Source organism: Haemorhous mexicanus, chromosome W (assembly GCF_027477595.1).
Source record: "Haemorhous mexicanus isolate bHaeMex1 chromosome W, bHaeMex1.pri, whole genome shotgun sequence".
NCBI lineage: Eukaryota > Metazoa > Chordata > Aves > Passeriformes > Fringillidae > Haemorhous > Haemorhous mexicanus.
The window spans coordinates 704,475-721,393 of NC_082380.1; the positions used below are offsets into that span (position 1 = coordinate 704,475).

General features: G+C 42.2%; 1 long non-coding RNA gene across 2 annotated transcripts in view; it reads right to left on the reverse strand.

The window, feature by feature from the left end:
- Window positions 1–7,386: 7,386 nt before the first annotated feature.
- The window catches only part of LOC132341489 (uncharacterized), a 48,256-nt gene continuing 38,723 nt past the window's right edge, over window positions 7,387–16,919 (reverse strand). For both annotated transcript variants that reach the window (XR_009490240.1, XR_009490238.1), the window contains 2 exons: window positions 9,666–9,741; window positions 7,387–7,998 (listed from right to left, as the gene is read on the reverse strand). This is a non-coding gene — a long non-coding RNA (uncharacterized LOC132341489). The remainder of the gene's footprint in view (window positions 7,999–9,665; window positions 9,742–16,919) is intronic.

Below are 16,919 nucleotides of genomic sequence, written 5' to 3' on the forward strand. Positions count from 1 at the left end.
GGTGCCTGGAGCGCTTCTGTCCCCTCCTTCTTCACTGACCTTGGTGTCTGCATAGTTGTTCTTCGCACATGTTCTCACCCTGCTCTTCTCTGGCTGCAATTACAACTGTGCAATAACTTTTTTTCCTTTCTTCTTAAATGTATTATCACAGAGGGGTTACCACCATTTCTAATTGGCCCAGCCTTTACCAGCCGCACGTCCATCTTTGGACCCACCAGGAATTGACTCTGCTGGACATGGAGGAAGCTTTTAGCAGCTTCTCATAGAAGCCACTCCTGTAGCCCCCCCTGCTACCAAAACCAGGCCACGCAAACCTCATACACCCTTCATGACAACAGTCCAGTCATGTGAGCTATCCTACCACGTCTCTAATTGCAATGAGATCAAAGCCCTGCGACTGCACACAGATCTCTAGTTCCCCCTGTTTGTTCCCCATACTGTGTGCATAGGTGTACAGGCACTTTATAGAAGTGGGATTTTGTGTCAATATCCCAGTAGGGTGCAAGGAATTCCCCATAGTCCTGTCTTGTAATGACATCTTTGGCTGCTTGCACTTGCTGAATGTATCCCCTCTTAAGCGTTCTTTTGCTACTTGGGTGAGCACCATAGTTGTCCCCTTCCTGCACCTTATCCCTGTCAAGCCTGGCTATGTCCCTGTTCCCCTTCAAATCTAGTTTAAAGCTCTCTCAACAATCCCTGCTAACTCCTGAGTCAGGATCCTTTTATCTGTTTGAGACAGGTGGACACCATTTGTTGCCAGCAGGCTCAGTGTCATATAAACTGACCCATGATCAAAACCCCCAAAATTCTGCTGGTAACACCAGTCTCGAAGCCAGATATTCATCTGCATGATTTTCCCATTTCTTGCCCCACCATTCCCTGCAAATGGCGGGATAGAAGAGAACACAACTTGTGCTCCAGATCCCTTGACTGGTTGTCCCAAGGCCCTGAGGTCCCTCTTGATTGTCCGCAGCCTTCTTGTTGTGACTTGGTCAGTACCCACCTGGAAAACCAGTAGTGAGTAATAGTCAGTGGGCTGTACCAGACTCAGAAGTTTCTAGGGAATATCTCTTATCCAGACCCTAGGGGGGCAGCACATCTCCCTATGGGTTGGGTCCAGTTGGCATATCAGGCCCTAAATTCCTTTTAAAAAGGAGTCATCAATGACTACTACCTTACTTTTTTTCTTAACTGTGGAGGTCATGATGCCGGAGGTTTCGCTGCCCTGCCCTAAGTGACGTCTCCAAGCTGGATGCATCTTCATCTACTTCCTCATTTCCCTGGTCCTCAAATTCCAGGGCCTCATATTTATTGTGTAAGGGCACTTGGGGAAGTGAGGTAGGTTGGGAGGGGATTTGTCTGCCACCTGGAGCAGAAACCCATTTCTATTCCCCTCTGTCTCTAAGGTCCCCTCCGTCTGCCTAGTGGTAAGAGGGTAGGGGATCCATTGATTCTTGTGAAGTGAATGGCAGGTCTGTTTGTCTGAGGCTTGCTAGAGTGAGGCTTCCTCAGTCAATCCCTTCTTCAGAGTCCCTAATACTTCTTAGTCTTTTTACTTCACCTCTCAGTTCGGCCACTGGGCTAAGTATATTGTTGATCTGATTGCACCTCACACAGCTGTTCTTTCTGCTGCCTTCTGAGAGCAGCACCAGGCTCTGGCACCCCCTGCAACCTAAACCATGGACCCCTGCATGCTTTCATGGGCATTCTGTCTGAGTTGCCACATCCTTTCTGATATGCACAAAGGAAAAAACTTTTGTCTGAGTATACACCATACCTGAGCTCTCTTTGTGAGGGTGATGACCACTAACTGAGCTAACTGAGCTGGCAATGCCTCAGCACCCTTCCTGCTCGTCCTGCCTGCGTGAACTTCCACACTCCTGGTCACTCTTGCTCCCTGGGAGTGGCTTATCTATGAGGGGCTTGGGCACCTCTCTCTGCTGTGGTATCAAGGTCTTGCTGGGTAGGAAAGCTCATCTTACTCCTGTCACTATAGGATACGTGTCCTGGTTCAGGGCAAATTTGGGAGAGAACCCCCAAAGGGCTCCTCTAGGAAATCAGATTCTACCACCCCTCCCCCAACCGGTCCAGGAGAAAATACTTCCTTGGAGAAAAGTGGAAAAAAACTGTTTATTAAACAAGAAAACTTAATATTAAACAATAAAACCCCTTGCTGCTCCAAAGGAGATGACAAACCCAGAAAGTCCCCTCCCCAGATTCCAGTTCAGCTCACTCAGTCTCTTATCAGTCCCTCCGGCGCTGGAAATGCCGTGGCCCAGGCCTGGCCCGGCCCACCGATGTGAGCTGCTGGTGCTCTTATGGTTGTTCAGTCCAGAGCAGGTGTGAACAGGTCCAGAGAAAGGGGAAAAAAAGGAAAAAAAGCACAGTCCAGGGAACTTCTTTGCCTCAGCTAGCTAAACTAACTAAAAAGCAAGAAAAAAAGAGAGCCCTGTCCCGCCGTCTCTTCATCCGCAGAAACACGCAGTCCAGAAGCAGGAATGTGTAGGAGTGAGTTCAGTGTCTGAAAACAAACTGCGCGCCTCCTCTACCCACCACAATCTTTGAAGCAAGTCTTAAAGGTGCAAAACTTACTATTCAGCATAAACGGAACAAGACGATTGGGGATAAAAGCATCATATAGTCAACCTAGGACAATACGAAAGAACACAAGTGCACACTGCTGTTCTCAAGGTGAAGGAAAAAAGGGAAGTTTATTTTCTGACTCCAACATTTATAGTTTTCCAAAAGTGACAGTGGATTGGAGGGTGACAGTGCCACCTCTCCAATGACACTGGACAAACCAACAGTCCATCAAATTTCTCCTCCTCCATAAAAGAATGCAAAACAATGAGTTATTTATAGAAAGTGTGTGAGAAAGTTAGCTCAAAAATGTCAACATCAGAGGGCTTAGACAATCTTAAAAAATCAGGGCAACATTCCTCCCTCGGCACGATCCTGAGCTCCAGAGCACATCTGTCCGTGCAGATTGCCTTGGAGTCTTCACTGACATTGGCCACACATTTTCATGTACTTTTAAAAGGGCAGAGTTAAAAGGTGACCACATACTTAACTATAATGCATCTGTGTCAGAGGGTACATTTATGGTCTTTAGTGTACTAGAAATCAAACTTTGATTTATTTAATTTACAATAAAAAACCATCTGATTGAAAGCAGTATTGAAAAAACTGCTACATGAATAATTAAAATATTAAGCTTATGGACACTTCTCTCAAAAACTAAAGTTTCTAACAAAAGAAATAGAAAAGGAGGAAAAGCTATCCATACCTTTGCCTAGTGCTCCTCCCATTCAGGGAAACTCCTTAAAACCGCAAAAATATCTCTATTTGTCTCCTATCAGAAAGTAGTGTTGAGGAAACTAGACCAGGGATTTGAACTGGAAGAGGCCATAGTAAGTGTTAAATTAAAAACTATTTTCCTCAGAGATACTAGAGCACAATCATTCATGGTTAAAGCAGAATCATGTCCTGAAGTCATCCCTCTGACACATCAGAAAATATTAGTGAATTGATTAAATAGAGTAGTGGTTCCTTACTCAATAGTAAAGGTATGATTGGAACTTCCTTTTTTCACCCATAGTCATCCCTGCGCCCCCTCACCCCCAGTAGTGAATGCTGCTAAGAAACTTAAATATAATGTGTATGGATATTTCGTGAGGCAAAAGCTGGATACAGGGCAAAACTAAACAGGCTTTTGAAACAACTGATAAAGAAAAAAATGCTTGTTACCTTTTTCAGCATCAAATAGTTAGGGGATAGGAAAGAAGTCCCCATGTCCACTTGGCAAATTGATTATGTCAAACCTTTCCCTCAAATACCTGAGAAGTGATGTTATATCCTTACTGAAGTTGAAGTAATATTGGGCTCAGGGAATGTTTTTCCATGCAGGAAAGTTGATGGTCTAACTCCTGTGGCAGGACTTAATGGATAGTTTTCAGACACTCCCATGATTTCTGCCGTGCAGTCTGACAATGGCACTCATTTAAAATTGCACAAGAGTGGTGTGAACATAATGGAGTTGCCTGAGTATTCTACCTGCCCTCCAGACTCCAAAGTAATGGCATGGTTGAGAGATGGAATGATCTACTAAAATGAACTCTAGAGCTAAATTTATATACAGAAAAACAAAGCAAAGCCCTACATGAAGCTGTCTGATTCTTAAATAATGGACAGACACCCACCAGCTGCCCAGTGGAATGAGCTCATTTTTCTGGTCTCCAAACAACAAAACTTTTAAAACCCCTGCTGTCAGCCTGTTGCTTTTCTCAGGGTGATGCTGTTCTTGACTGGAACAATAATCATGTCATTCAGTTAATGAACATTATCTCTCAAATGGGTAATGAATCAAACTTTTGGTATTGTTCATACCATTCTCAGTCTTTACATGCTAATTCCACATGGTTAGCTGAATCTGTTCCTGAAACATCTTAGTATCAATCTAAACTAGTATACTTACTTCCCAACCCTACAACTTATAAAGCCCAAACTTTTAAAGCACATTCATATGATAAAACCCCATGGTGCATTACAATGCCCAAACACATAAATACAGTGTGGGAGAAACAAGCCTTTGGGACTAAGTACTAACAATTGGACCACCTGTAACTGGCATAACATGACAGGCTCTACATATGCAAATTCCTTTTCATACTATTTGAACAAACCACACTTGCCTACTCAAATTTCATCATCCTGACAATGAAAAGGAGACTTATCAATGGTGTGAGGAATATTTCCCTCAATATTCTTATGAAATCAAATTGGTGGCCTACCATTCTAGCATGGGGACAGTTCTGGCTCTATAGCAGAAACACGTATAAAAGTCTTCCATCACAATGGGAAGGAAGTACTTGAACCATTGCACATCTTGCTTCCTGTGCATTTCAAACCAAAAATGTAACTATTCTCTTTTCATACAACCATTAGCCTGTATGCCATAAGCATTTTGTGATTAAACCCCTAGTAAAAACACCTATTTACACCTATATCACAATTAGCTATTCAAAACCATTAAGCCATAGACTATCTTCTAGCATCACAAGGAGGTGTATGCGAATTGCCAAACACCATTTGTTTTTATACTAATTAATCTAAACAAATCAAATATCATATAAACATAATTCAAAGACTGATGCCTTGAGAGGCTACCGAGAGCAAAGGCTAGACAGAGTTAAAGGATAAAGTAGGTATTTATTAAAAAGGCCTTCAAAAGAAACACTTTGGGCAGTACAAGAGCCTAGCCGAGTCTACACCCTAGATGGATGACGGGTCACGAATTTTCACACTTTTATAAGTTTGGTCCATTTGCATATTGGGGTTAATTGTCCAATTACAGCTTCAGGTAATGAAGTCACATCCTCCTAGTTTGCTCCCCCCAATTCACTTTTGTTTATACTTTTGGGGCCTGAGGCTGCAATGGTGACCTATGTTCACAGGCTGGAAAAGGATTGTTTTGTCTAACTAAACTGTGAAGAGAACTTGCTAACACTCTATATGAAGTTCAGAGTTGTATACTAATGCAGTACAGAATCTGAAAAATATGAGAGCTAAAACTTACGGCATCAAGACAAGTTCATACCTTTCACCAAATAACTCGAGCAACTCTTGTCTATGAACTGCCTGGTTTTGGCTGTGGTCTTGGTTACCTTACTTCAGACCATGGGCCTGTCATGTTCTGTTAATATTAGCTCTTACTACGGCTGTTGGAATTATGCTATTTTGTATTATATCTTGCTTTAAATCTTTATGCATTTTGGTTTCTAAAAATTAATGTTTTATAGTCTCCTCCCTCCTCAAATGAACAGCCTTCAGACAACAGGTGGCCCATTACTGCCGTGGAGTCCTCTTTATGACCCAATTACTAAATTGCAGGTCATGGGCAAGAGGTGATGGTGCCACCACCACTGGTGTCCTTCCCTGTTTGTAATGGTGTTGGGGGTGGGGTGTGACTGGTGGCCCCTGCCCCCGACCCCTGGTAATATGGTTAGCATAACTACTGTCATTTCATAAGGCAAACAGACATTCTCTGTGACCAACCTGGTTACATATTAGCCCCCTTTCTCCTCATTATCAGGCCCTGAAGGTCCTGTGAACCAAGCAGATGAATCAGATTTCTTCTTTCCCACCCTACTGGCCTCAAGATTCCTGGGTGCCAGGCTAACTACTCCCCTCCTTACTGGCCTTGAAAGCCCTGGGCACCCAGATAACCAGGTTTGGTTGGTGACTCCCTCACAGAACAGGGAAGCATAACAGAGCAATTACAAGTTCTAAGTGGGAACTTGGACCAGAACTGCGGCTCGTCAGTGAGACCTGTGACCTCCCAGTGGCCAGGGGTGCCTCCACTGGCACCTGCTTCCTCTGAGGATTGAGTGACAAGGGTTCTTTTATATGTTTTTCAAATCTAGATTATGATTGTTATGTTGATACAGTAAGCCAAGTATTAAGATGTGACCTTATCTGCAGAGGGTCCAGATGATTAGAAACCATAAGCTAAGTGGTACTATAAAATTCTGTACTACTGTTGCCAGATGAAAAATTGTCTATATCTAGTGAGATAACGCAATGCTTATTCTTCAAAACCCACTGGTCTGTGGAACTGCACAATGTCCATTGTGTAAGAAGAACTGGAAAGCAACCAGACCACTTGTGCCAGCTTTTACCAGTTCACTGGGTAGTCAAGTATGACTTTGGGGTCACTGACCACCAAGGACCACCAAAGAGACCTCAAAGACAGAAGAACGCATGTGTAAAGGGGAGGGAACATATGCTAATGATTTCAGGGAAATAGTTATCATATGTATGCTTATTTTGGGAAAATCAATGAATATGTATGTAAAATATAATATCTAAATAGGAACGTTGCTGTACTCAGCTTGCGTGACTTTAGGAGGAGCTATCCCTTCATGCATCCAGTCGAATAAAGAATGCCTGATTCTTAATGCTTCATTGGTGTTAAGGCATTTTTATTTTTACTGATTTTTTTGGTAACACTATGCTACTTTATAAAATTGTACTACACTGATTCTGCTTATAGAAATCTTGTATTATTCTGATTTATAAATTATATTCTATACTAATAATAAAATCCTGTTAAGTAAAATAAATCTGCAACTGTAACTATGACTTAGTGCTGTCATCATTCTGCCTAAGATCCCTGAAGAAACCTGTCTGTCCCCTTGGTTTCAGGTGACACCATGTAATCTAGATACATTTATCAATGTCTACTGTAGCATATCACTTATTAGTTAAGCTATTAAATCTCTGCAAGGAAAAAAAGCCATGATAATCAATACAGAAACTTTCAAGTTCAGTGGAAGGTATGATATATATTTTTTATAAAATTAGGATTAAAACCAGATATATGGATATACCAGAAATGCTAGAGCAGTTTAAACAAAAAGATAATGTTAGAAGACTTTTGCATTGAAATGTACTGTAAAACTATTTGCTAGTTAAGACTTTTGACATACTAAGTTCCTGTGTCATTAACATTTTCTAAAGCTTTAAGCACTTAGGCTCATGCAGTCATGTAAAAGTCAAGCTACCTTTTCTGTGGCAGACTAATGCTTCAAAACTGACATGAAATTTCCTAAGTTGCTGATCCAGATTCTCAAACTGCTCCTGTTTTTCTTCAAACCATTGACAAAAGAGGAAAAAGTCTAGCATTATAATTTAGATTACCAACAGCATTCCTTGTTTTAAAGAAGCAAATTATTCATTTATTGCTAGGATGGTCAATTGATACAGCTAAGAATCCAAGCCAATAAAGCAGATTACTATCTTATTTTCTATGTCTACAGCTTTAAAATGCAATTGTTGAGCTTCATTAATTTATTTCATTATTTAAGTAAAAAGAAATGAAGTCTTACTGCATCTGATTCATTCATCTTAATTGTCATTTTGTTGACAGCATCAGCAGCCTTGTTTACCATCCTCAATATTCCTGCTCCACTCAGCCTGGGTGTTAACCGCTCTAGGTAGCTGGAAATTAATGACAAATAAGGGCAAACAGATTGGTTAAAAGGCTGAAGGTTTAACTGGGTGCAAGGGGGAGAAAAGGATAAACTATTTTCTTTACTCCTATGTGTTACAATTTAGTGAAATCCAATTTCTCAGTTTTACTAATTTTACATTCTAAGAGGAAAACTTAACAATACAGACTACAGACTATTTACTTTACTTCTACACCTTTATATTAAAATGGAACAAACAACCTACTTTTCAGAAGTTATGAACTAGCCAAAGGCTGTAACTAGTCAACTATATACTACAAAGAACAAACAGCCACTACAGAAACAGAAAAGCTTAGATTTATAATTACATACAACAATTCTGTAAACCACTTCATTATAATGCACGATTCACACTGTGTACAGTTCATAGAACGTTGATGTCTTTTTGCTTTTAAATACAGGCTGGGTTTCAAAACCTACCTCATGAGTATTGAGAGAACTGTGCATTTTGAGGTACTTAGAAATCCCCATTAATAAGTTAACAAATTTGAAATTGATATTATTCTTTGTTAACATTAGTCTGAATATATCAGTCCATTTACCCTTCATATCTGATACTTTGTGTCAGCGGCATTGACACTTTTAAGTTATCTATCAATTATGCTTCTGTCAGTAACAAGGCCTGTGTGACTTATTAGCATAGCTAAGATACTGACATTGGCCAAAAGATAATCCACTATTACAGCAAATCAACTGTGCACACTTATAGATGTGTTTTTGGAGACATAACAGACAACCACAATATATTTCATTTTGTGAAAGGGGCCAGATTGATAATACTGGTTGTTAGCGTTCAGGAACACATAATCACGAGAAATGATTATATGCAGGTGCTTTTATTGAAGAGCTCTGGGTGTCAGGGGTACAAACCCAAATCTGACTCTGACATAAATTCAGGATGAACATGTTTTTATATTCTACCGTTATATAACTTTCATGTTAATTATTAAACTTGTATTGTTCAATTGATACATAGATTTTGGCCAAGCATAGCCTCCTTAGATTTGGAACATACAGTTTCTTATGGTTCTTCTTATGATTATACAATAATTATTTTTAATTACTAAACAATCATCACATCTAACAATTATATCATTTATCATACTACTTATGCAGGTGAAACGCAAAACTTAACATTTCAGAGTCTTATCTTAACATTTTTCCAGGGCCCCACTATCATGGTGACTGAAGTCCTCAAAACGTCTAGTGTGGCCAGCAGCACTGCATGCCTGTTCACGTTATGCCAATAAACATCAAGCTTGACTCCTAGAGGCAAGAACTGCTTCCAAGCCAGTTTAATTCATTATTTTAATTAACTCTCAGTAGCACTGATTATGGACTTTTATTCTGTATATGATGAGCTGCACACAGAACCGGAAAGACCAACTCACTTGGCAGAAGTCATTGAACAGCAGATAGCTTTTGGTCACTGCTAACCTAAGATTTATCAAAGGCAGAGGGAGTAGGCTTTGTGCGCAATTACCTAAGTAGCCTTTTGTCCCTCTGTCCCATGAACGGTACAATCCAATTTGATTTCATATTAATTTAGGAGATTAGGTCTCAATACAAAGAGTGCATTACTTGGTAGATTACCACATCTTGAAACAAATAAAGAATTTAAAAGACTGTAAATACCTCAGAACTTTCCAAGAATAGCCTTAAATCTGGATCTTGCAACAAGGTAGGGTGTTTTACTGTTCTTTGTAGATACCTATGATTTAAAAAAGTTCAAATATTAGATAACAAAATGGACGTTATGTGCCTGACAGCATTGGAAAGTATCCTTTAGCTAAAGAATGGGTACAATGCAGGCAGCATGTAACATTTTTATTATCTAATGGGGTTTGAACAGTTGTAGTCATCTCTAAAGACAAGTTGTTGGCAGTGGCTTCTAACCTAGTTTGTTTATATGAAACTTAAGGTGTTATAATCTGCCATTAATCTATGTTGCACAGTATTAAAATAACATACCCGATATTTTTAACACCTCGGTGAAGGCTTCCTGTTCTAACAACAACCAATTTAAATGAACTATTTATTCATTGGCTAGACAGCCTTCTACCTATATTAGCTCTAAAGGACTCATCCACCCAGAAGTTAAATTAGTGCAAGTCTTTCTTTTAGCAATTTTTTGCATTTCTGCTTGGATCTAAAAACCATTGATTGTACAAATGAGTTGAAGATGGAAATTTCTACACTTCTAATTCACTAAAAACTGCTGCAAGTTTGTCTAAACTGTTTTTAATATTATATATTAACAGATAGTGTCTGACATTTAGAAGAATGCTTTACAGAAACGTAATACCTCAAAATACCATGGGAGCATGGGAAAGTATTCAATATTGCCAATTAAGATGCAATAACAGAACATCATTACCAGCATTTGTATTTTTTGCAGAGCTTTAAGTTTGCTCAAGCCTCAGCTGTAAAGTACCAAAACTGACCCATTACAGGCACAAATTGCTTGGAAACTATCCTGGAACGTTATATAGACTGGGACTTAACTGAAATTTTGAGTACATTGATATTGTAAACACAATGTATTGTCTCTATCCTCCATTAGATATGGCCACCAGATCCTTATTTTTCTTCCTAAAGAAGCTAAGAGTTGCAGCAAAACTTTTTCATACATTAGATTGTTCAACCTTTCCTTACTTGTTCTGATAGTCAATTGTAGGCACACAGTTTGTAGAAATTGGGAGTGGGGCTGTGGCCAAGCCTCAACTCTAATGGGTTACAACTGTGTAGGACAGGTGACCAGTATTGAAGGTAATGAGACATGGAGTGCCCAGGTGTACTGACCAATCACAAAAGGGTACAGAGGGCACACAGGTGTAATGCATGTAAGATGAAAGGTATAAAAGGTTGTACTGAAGAACAATAAAGTCCTGATGCTAAGAACTGTCTTCAGTGTCAATCATACCTCCACTGTCATCTGGTGACCCTGACATGATTCCAAGGTAATTTGGGTAGATGACTGTGGACCCAAGAGCGGTAAGACGATGGGGCCCAGCAGAACTGAGCCAGGCAAGAGGCTGAGGAACTGAGCGGGTGACGTTCAAACAAGCATACCACCCCCAGGTGAGCAGCTGGGATCTTAGGAATGGGGGCTCAGATATTAGCAGAGGAAAAGCGCATCTTGGACATCCTGCGGCGAATTCTACAGAGGAAAGGTAAAAAGTGTAAGGAACGGGCGCTACCATTTTGTTTGTTTGGTGTGGATGAAACAGCGTGAGTATGAACGCACAGACTGCCTTCTTTGTTGAAACATGGGAAGAAGCAGGGCATGCACTGTGGGATGCACCTACACTGGGGGACGAGACAGCTGCAGGATTGCTTACAACGTGACGTGGTTTGGGATACCTTGTTACAAATACAGGCTGATAGAGAAGTGGCAGTCACCGCCGTCGGTCCCCCAGCTCTGGTCACAGTCGCCCCTCCAGCAGCTGACCCCCTGTCGTGGCTTGAGGGGAAATGGTTTTTTTGGGATGGTGTGGTCACGCCAATCGGTGTCCAGATTTTAATATTGGCACCTGGTTTGTCCACTGAGGGCATGGATATGCCTCTGAGAACACAGGGGGTTAAAAGCTGTGAACTCCCACTGGAAGTTCCTTTTGAGTTCCGGCCCTGGACCAGAGGAGACCTCTCCCCTGTCCAGCTCTGAGCTGGGCAGGGGGGAGGGGAGCCATGCGGCCGGAGCGAGGTAGGCCAGGCCTGGGCCGAAGGGTGGAGGAGAGCACTGCGAGGGCTTCGTGCAGCCATTCCCCATTCCACCCCCCCGGAGGAAGAGAGAGAGAGCAGACTGTGCTTGTGATAGCGCGGCTGGAGTGAAGGAGAAGGGGGGGTTGCCCAGCAGGGCAGCCAGCCGTGGGAGTTCATGAACCAAACCGGCAGAGCCTGGGACTTTTAACCCTTGTTGGGACGATGGAAACCTTGCAAATGCTGATTCCTCCTGGAGTTGGTGAGATTGAGAGAAGTTGAGAAGAATTCTAGGTGGGAAGAGATGATGGAGTGGCTTTTGGCTGGACTTTTCTTGGATAGCTATGGACAGAACCCTTGAGTTCCTGTGACACAGAGACTGCATCTAGGGGGAGGCAATGGCTCAGAGCCAGGAGAGTGCGGTGACGTGAAGGTGTGTGAACAGAGACAACGGGTGAGGAGGGTGGTGGTGGTGCCCTCCGTCTTCGATGAAGGAGAAGAGGAAGATGATCTCTGTTTGAGAGACCCCTCAGCCCCAGGGGGTGAAACATGGGGGGGACAGGTGTCCCAAAAGGAGAGGGACTGTGCTCTTTTTTGGAACTGGACAAAGCATCCTTAAAGGGAAAAACCCTAGAAGTAGCTCTGGTCCATGTGCAGTGGTGAGAGCACTGGACATAGAAGGAAGAGGTCACGATGGCAAAAATGTTCTCCGGGTGGTGCCACACGTGACACGGAAACACGAGAGGTTTCGACTGTTTCCTGGGTAAAGTCTGTGGTGCAAGAGGGACTCCTCTCTTCTCAAAGAATTGAGAATTGATTATCCAAAGGGTGGTAACAGAATTAGGAAATTTGGTGCGGGGGAGGAGGAGGAAATTTGGAAGGTTTTCATCCTGTGTTCTGTGTGTTTTTTCCCTGTAGTTTTATGTTAATAAAGTTTTTTTCCTTTCAATCGTAAGTTGGAGCCTGCTCTGCTCTGTCTCTGATCACATCTCACAGTAGATACCAGGAAAAGAGGTATTCTCATGGAAGCACTGGCATTTTGCCAGGCTCAGACCATGACACCCCCCCACTGCAGCCATGTCCCTTTTGTCTCCTCCTCCCTCCATGACTGCTCCTTCTGTGAAGGGTCCTATCCTGATGGTATTGCCCGAGAATTTCCCTGTTCTCCCAGATGCTGATGACAAAATTCCAAGATCTCGGAAAGCGGCACCAGTCTAGCCTGGCCATGGTGGAGCCACTGTGACCCCACCGCCCGCATGAGTGTGGCGGCCCACAGGGGTTTCGAGTGGCGGCCAGGAGCCTGCGCAGGTTGCTGAGAAAGGGCTGCCAGCTGCTGCTGCTCCCCTTGGCAAACAGCCACCTCTGCCACTACATGGGCAGTGTGGTGATAACCAGGAGCTGCTTCCGAGCGCTGCTGCCGCAGACGGAGCTGGGGCTGCTGAGCCCTGGGGAGAATTGGTGGGGCTGTATCAGCAACATTGAATGACTCCTGTCTGTCCTCTGCAGCCATCAGGACACTGTGGCGGAGGCTGCGTGGAGGCTGCAGACAGGCAGGCACACTCCCCACAGGCAAAAGCCAATGGTGCATCCTGTTCACAACCAGAGCATGTTTTGATCAATTCATTTGAGTCAACAGAGTTAAAGGAAGTAAGATGTCTGCCAATCACCCCTCTGCTTCAAGAAATACTTGCACCAGAACCAGTGACAGTTCTGGTAAGAGGGGCAGACCCAAAAAGATTTTGGCAAAAATTGTAAGAACAAGCAAAGGAGGTGGGGGAACTAGACTTGGCAAATCAGATTCTAGCATGTCCCATGATCTGAAATAATAGTGACAGCCCGGATGAGTGGGAACCTTTTCACTGGAGTGTGATCAAAGACTTAAGAAACACTGTGATGCAGCATGGTTTTACTTCTCATTTTGCTCAGTCTATGCTGCAAGGGATCTTTACTAATGAGTTAACCCCCTTCAGTTGTTGGCAGATAGCTCAGATTTGCTTGTCCCCAACTCAGATGTTGATTTTCAAGGCGCGGTGGAGATGGTTAGTGAATTAAGTTGTCTTAAGTAATGTAGAACGCTCTCAGGATGACCCTTGCTTTGGAAAGGGTCCGCCCCAGCTCATGGGAGACCCTCCAAATAACACCCTGCAGCTCCAAGCCAGGCTGCACCCCTTAGCGCTAGAGGAAGGAAAAGATCTTGTGTTTCTTGCTATGTAGCGTGTGCTGGATATGAGGGCTCCTTGTCAGTCATGGACGACTATTAAACAGAAGCCTAGTGAGCCATATATCATGTTTAGAGATTGCCTTAGAGAGGTGATTGAGAAACAAATTGATAATGTAGCAGCCCAAGAGGCTTTGCTTTTACAACTGGCTAAAGATAATGCTAATACAGAGTGTAAGCAAGCCTTATTGCCGCTGCAGAATCTAATGCTACTAGATATGATTGAGGCTTGCAGCAAAGTTGGGACAACACAATATCAAATGGAGCAGGTTACAAAACAGGTTACTGTAGCTGTGCAAATCTCCAGAAGTTGTTTTCAATGCAGTCAAAGAGGGCATTTCAAGAGAAATTGCTTCAATCAGCCTGGTGGTTTTTCGGTGCCAGGGAATAGCCCCTGTCGGACTGTGTGTACACTGCAGCAGACTGGGACACAACAGTGCTATTCTAAGTTTGACAGCAAAGGACGAGCATTGCCACCCAAATGGCCGCCAGGGGCTGGGAATAGGTCCAGATACCCCTTCCAGGCTTATGCGGCACACTCAGTGCCAGAACCAGGGGAAGTGCCAGAGCAGATGTGATCACACCTGCCTAAGTCACCATAGGCAACACAAAGGTACATGAAATATCGATGGATGCTTTTGGACCTTTGGGATATGGGTTAAGTACATTACTGGTTATTGATGTGAACTATCTTGGGCAGATTAATGCCATGGTGTGAGCGCTCGTATTGTTCAATTGCTTTATATATGTCTATGTCTATGTAGATACATAATTTAGCAGGTGAATAATATAAGGAAGGAAATGAGCCACAGGATATTCCTATTTTCTTTTTCACTACATTATTTTTCAAAAATGTTTAATTACAAAAGGTAGTTTGCACTCATGCACTGATCCAAAGCATCTTGAATAAACCCTAGATCTCAGTTAAAGGTGAGAGGATTCAGGAATTTCAGAGTCACTATAATGCATTTGTAAAAATCCGATGTTGGCAAGAGGTGCAGTTAGATTACTTGGTCTCTTTAAAATGGACAGAAATAGGTCATTGGAGGCAATAGGAAAACAGGGAAAAGTATGAAGGATACTAAGAAAGCTGTGATGTCTCAATACGAAGTTCCTCTAGCAGATACCTTTTGCAATGCAAGTACCTAGTGCAGAATCTCTTGAAAGAAAAGCTGGAGGGTTCAGATCTACAGGCACCCCCAAGGTCTTTGGATCTAAATGGTTACTGACTCTAGATCTAAGAGGAAGTGTTGTTTAAAACATGTATGAGGTTTTCCCCCACCCCCCGCAAGTGACTGTTGCTCATAGACTTGACACTGGAGCTGATGTCACTATTATTTCAAAGACACAGTGACCTTTTACTTGGCCCACAGTAATTTCTGCAGCAGTGGCAGGAGTTGGGGGAACAACTGACAGTTGCCAAGGTCCAGTACCTGTGAGTCTTGTTAATCCTGATGGGCAGGTAGCTACAATCTGTCCTTATGTAATCTCAGTACCTATAGATTTGAAGGGATGTGATTGTTTGACTCCATGGTAAAGCAACACACTCCCTGGAAGTCTTTGGGAATGGAAATCTTAGACCAAACTGTTGAACTGCAGATGGTGACTATTCTGCATTTTACACGAACATTGACTGACTTGCAAAAATTGCTAAGTACAATTAATTGGATCAGGCCACTGTTGGAATTATTGAATGTGCTGTTGGCACCACTTCTTGATGTATTAAAGGTGATCCCTCCTTGTTATCTTCCAGGAGCTTATCCCCAGGAGAGCTTGATGCATTAGGGCAGGTAGAAATAGCAATGCAAGGGAAACAGCAGAAACGTGTGGGTGATGGGAACATATAGACTCTATCTTATTCTTGCATGTTACTTTATGACGTTGTATAGTTATTGATGCGATTAAAATTGTATAGCTATTGATAGAATTGTATGGCTGTTGTATTTGTTATTATCCTGATATATGGCCTTTAGCTTATTCTTGTGTGTTGTTTTATAAAGTTGTATAGCTATTGACCTTGTCAATATTCTGTAGGTATAGGTATAGGGATTTTGATAGGGTGCAGGAGAACATTACCAGCTATGAGGGAGAAGAAAAGGACTTTGAATGCCTGTTGGAGGCTTTTAGGACTAAAGATGACAGGATGAAAGAGTTAGAAGAACTAAACAAAAAAGAATCTACTATTTGAAATCTAGAAAGTAAAACAGTAGCTCTGCAAGGGAAATATACCAGTGTAGACAGAAAACTAAAAGATGACATTAGAAGGACAAGGACAGACTCAGTTTGAACAAGATCAAGTGCTTGAAGCCAAATCGGAGGAGATCAGCAGATTAAGTTTGGAACTGGTAGCATGGAAGCAGAAGTATTGAGAGCTGAATACTCAGTAAAATGTGTTTATTTGCTAGTAAAACCTATGTGTTGTACTTCAACATGTCTTTCTACCTATTAGTCCTAAGTGAAAGATGTGAAATATGTCATAATGTCAATTTACCTTAACATGTCTTTCCAGGGATGCTGCAATTTTATAATTAAAAAAGAATGGGGGAGTTGTAGGGGGACGGATAGCAATAGTGTTGAAGGCAGTCTTGCCCCTGATAAATTGCAGCTGTGCCAATTACCAAAGAGTGGGAACAATCTTGCCCTCACAGCTATGGATGGATGTTATGAAAACAAGTACAAAACTACATGAGGGGAAGCGTTGAAAAGAACAAGACAAGAGGGAGAGAAACAGCAAGCAGAGACATTGCTTCAGCAGATAGAAGAACTGAAATTACAGAAGACAAAAGCAACAAAAACTGAAAAAGGAACAAGAGAATTTACTGTAGCAGCAGTGGGAGCGAGAGACAGAGTAGTTCTATTATTCAATACAATGTGTATATTTGCTGGTGAAACATATGTGTTGTGATAGTGAATTGCAGCTATTAATCTTTGTTAATATTCTGTAGGCATAGGTATGAAAACTGATTCCATAG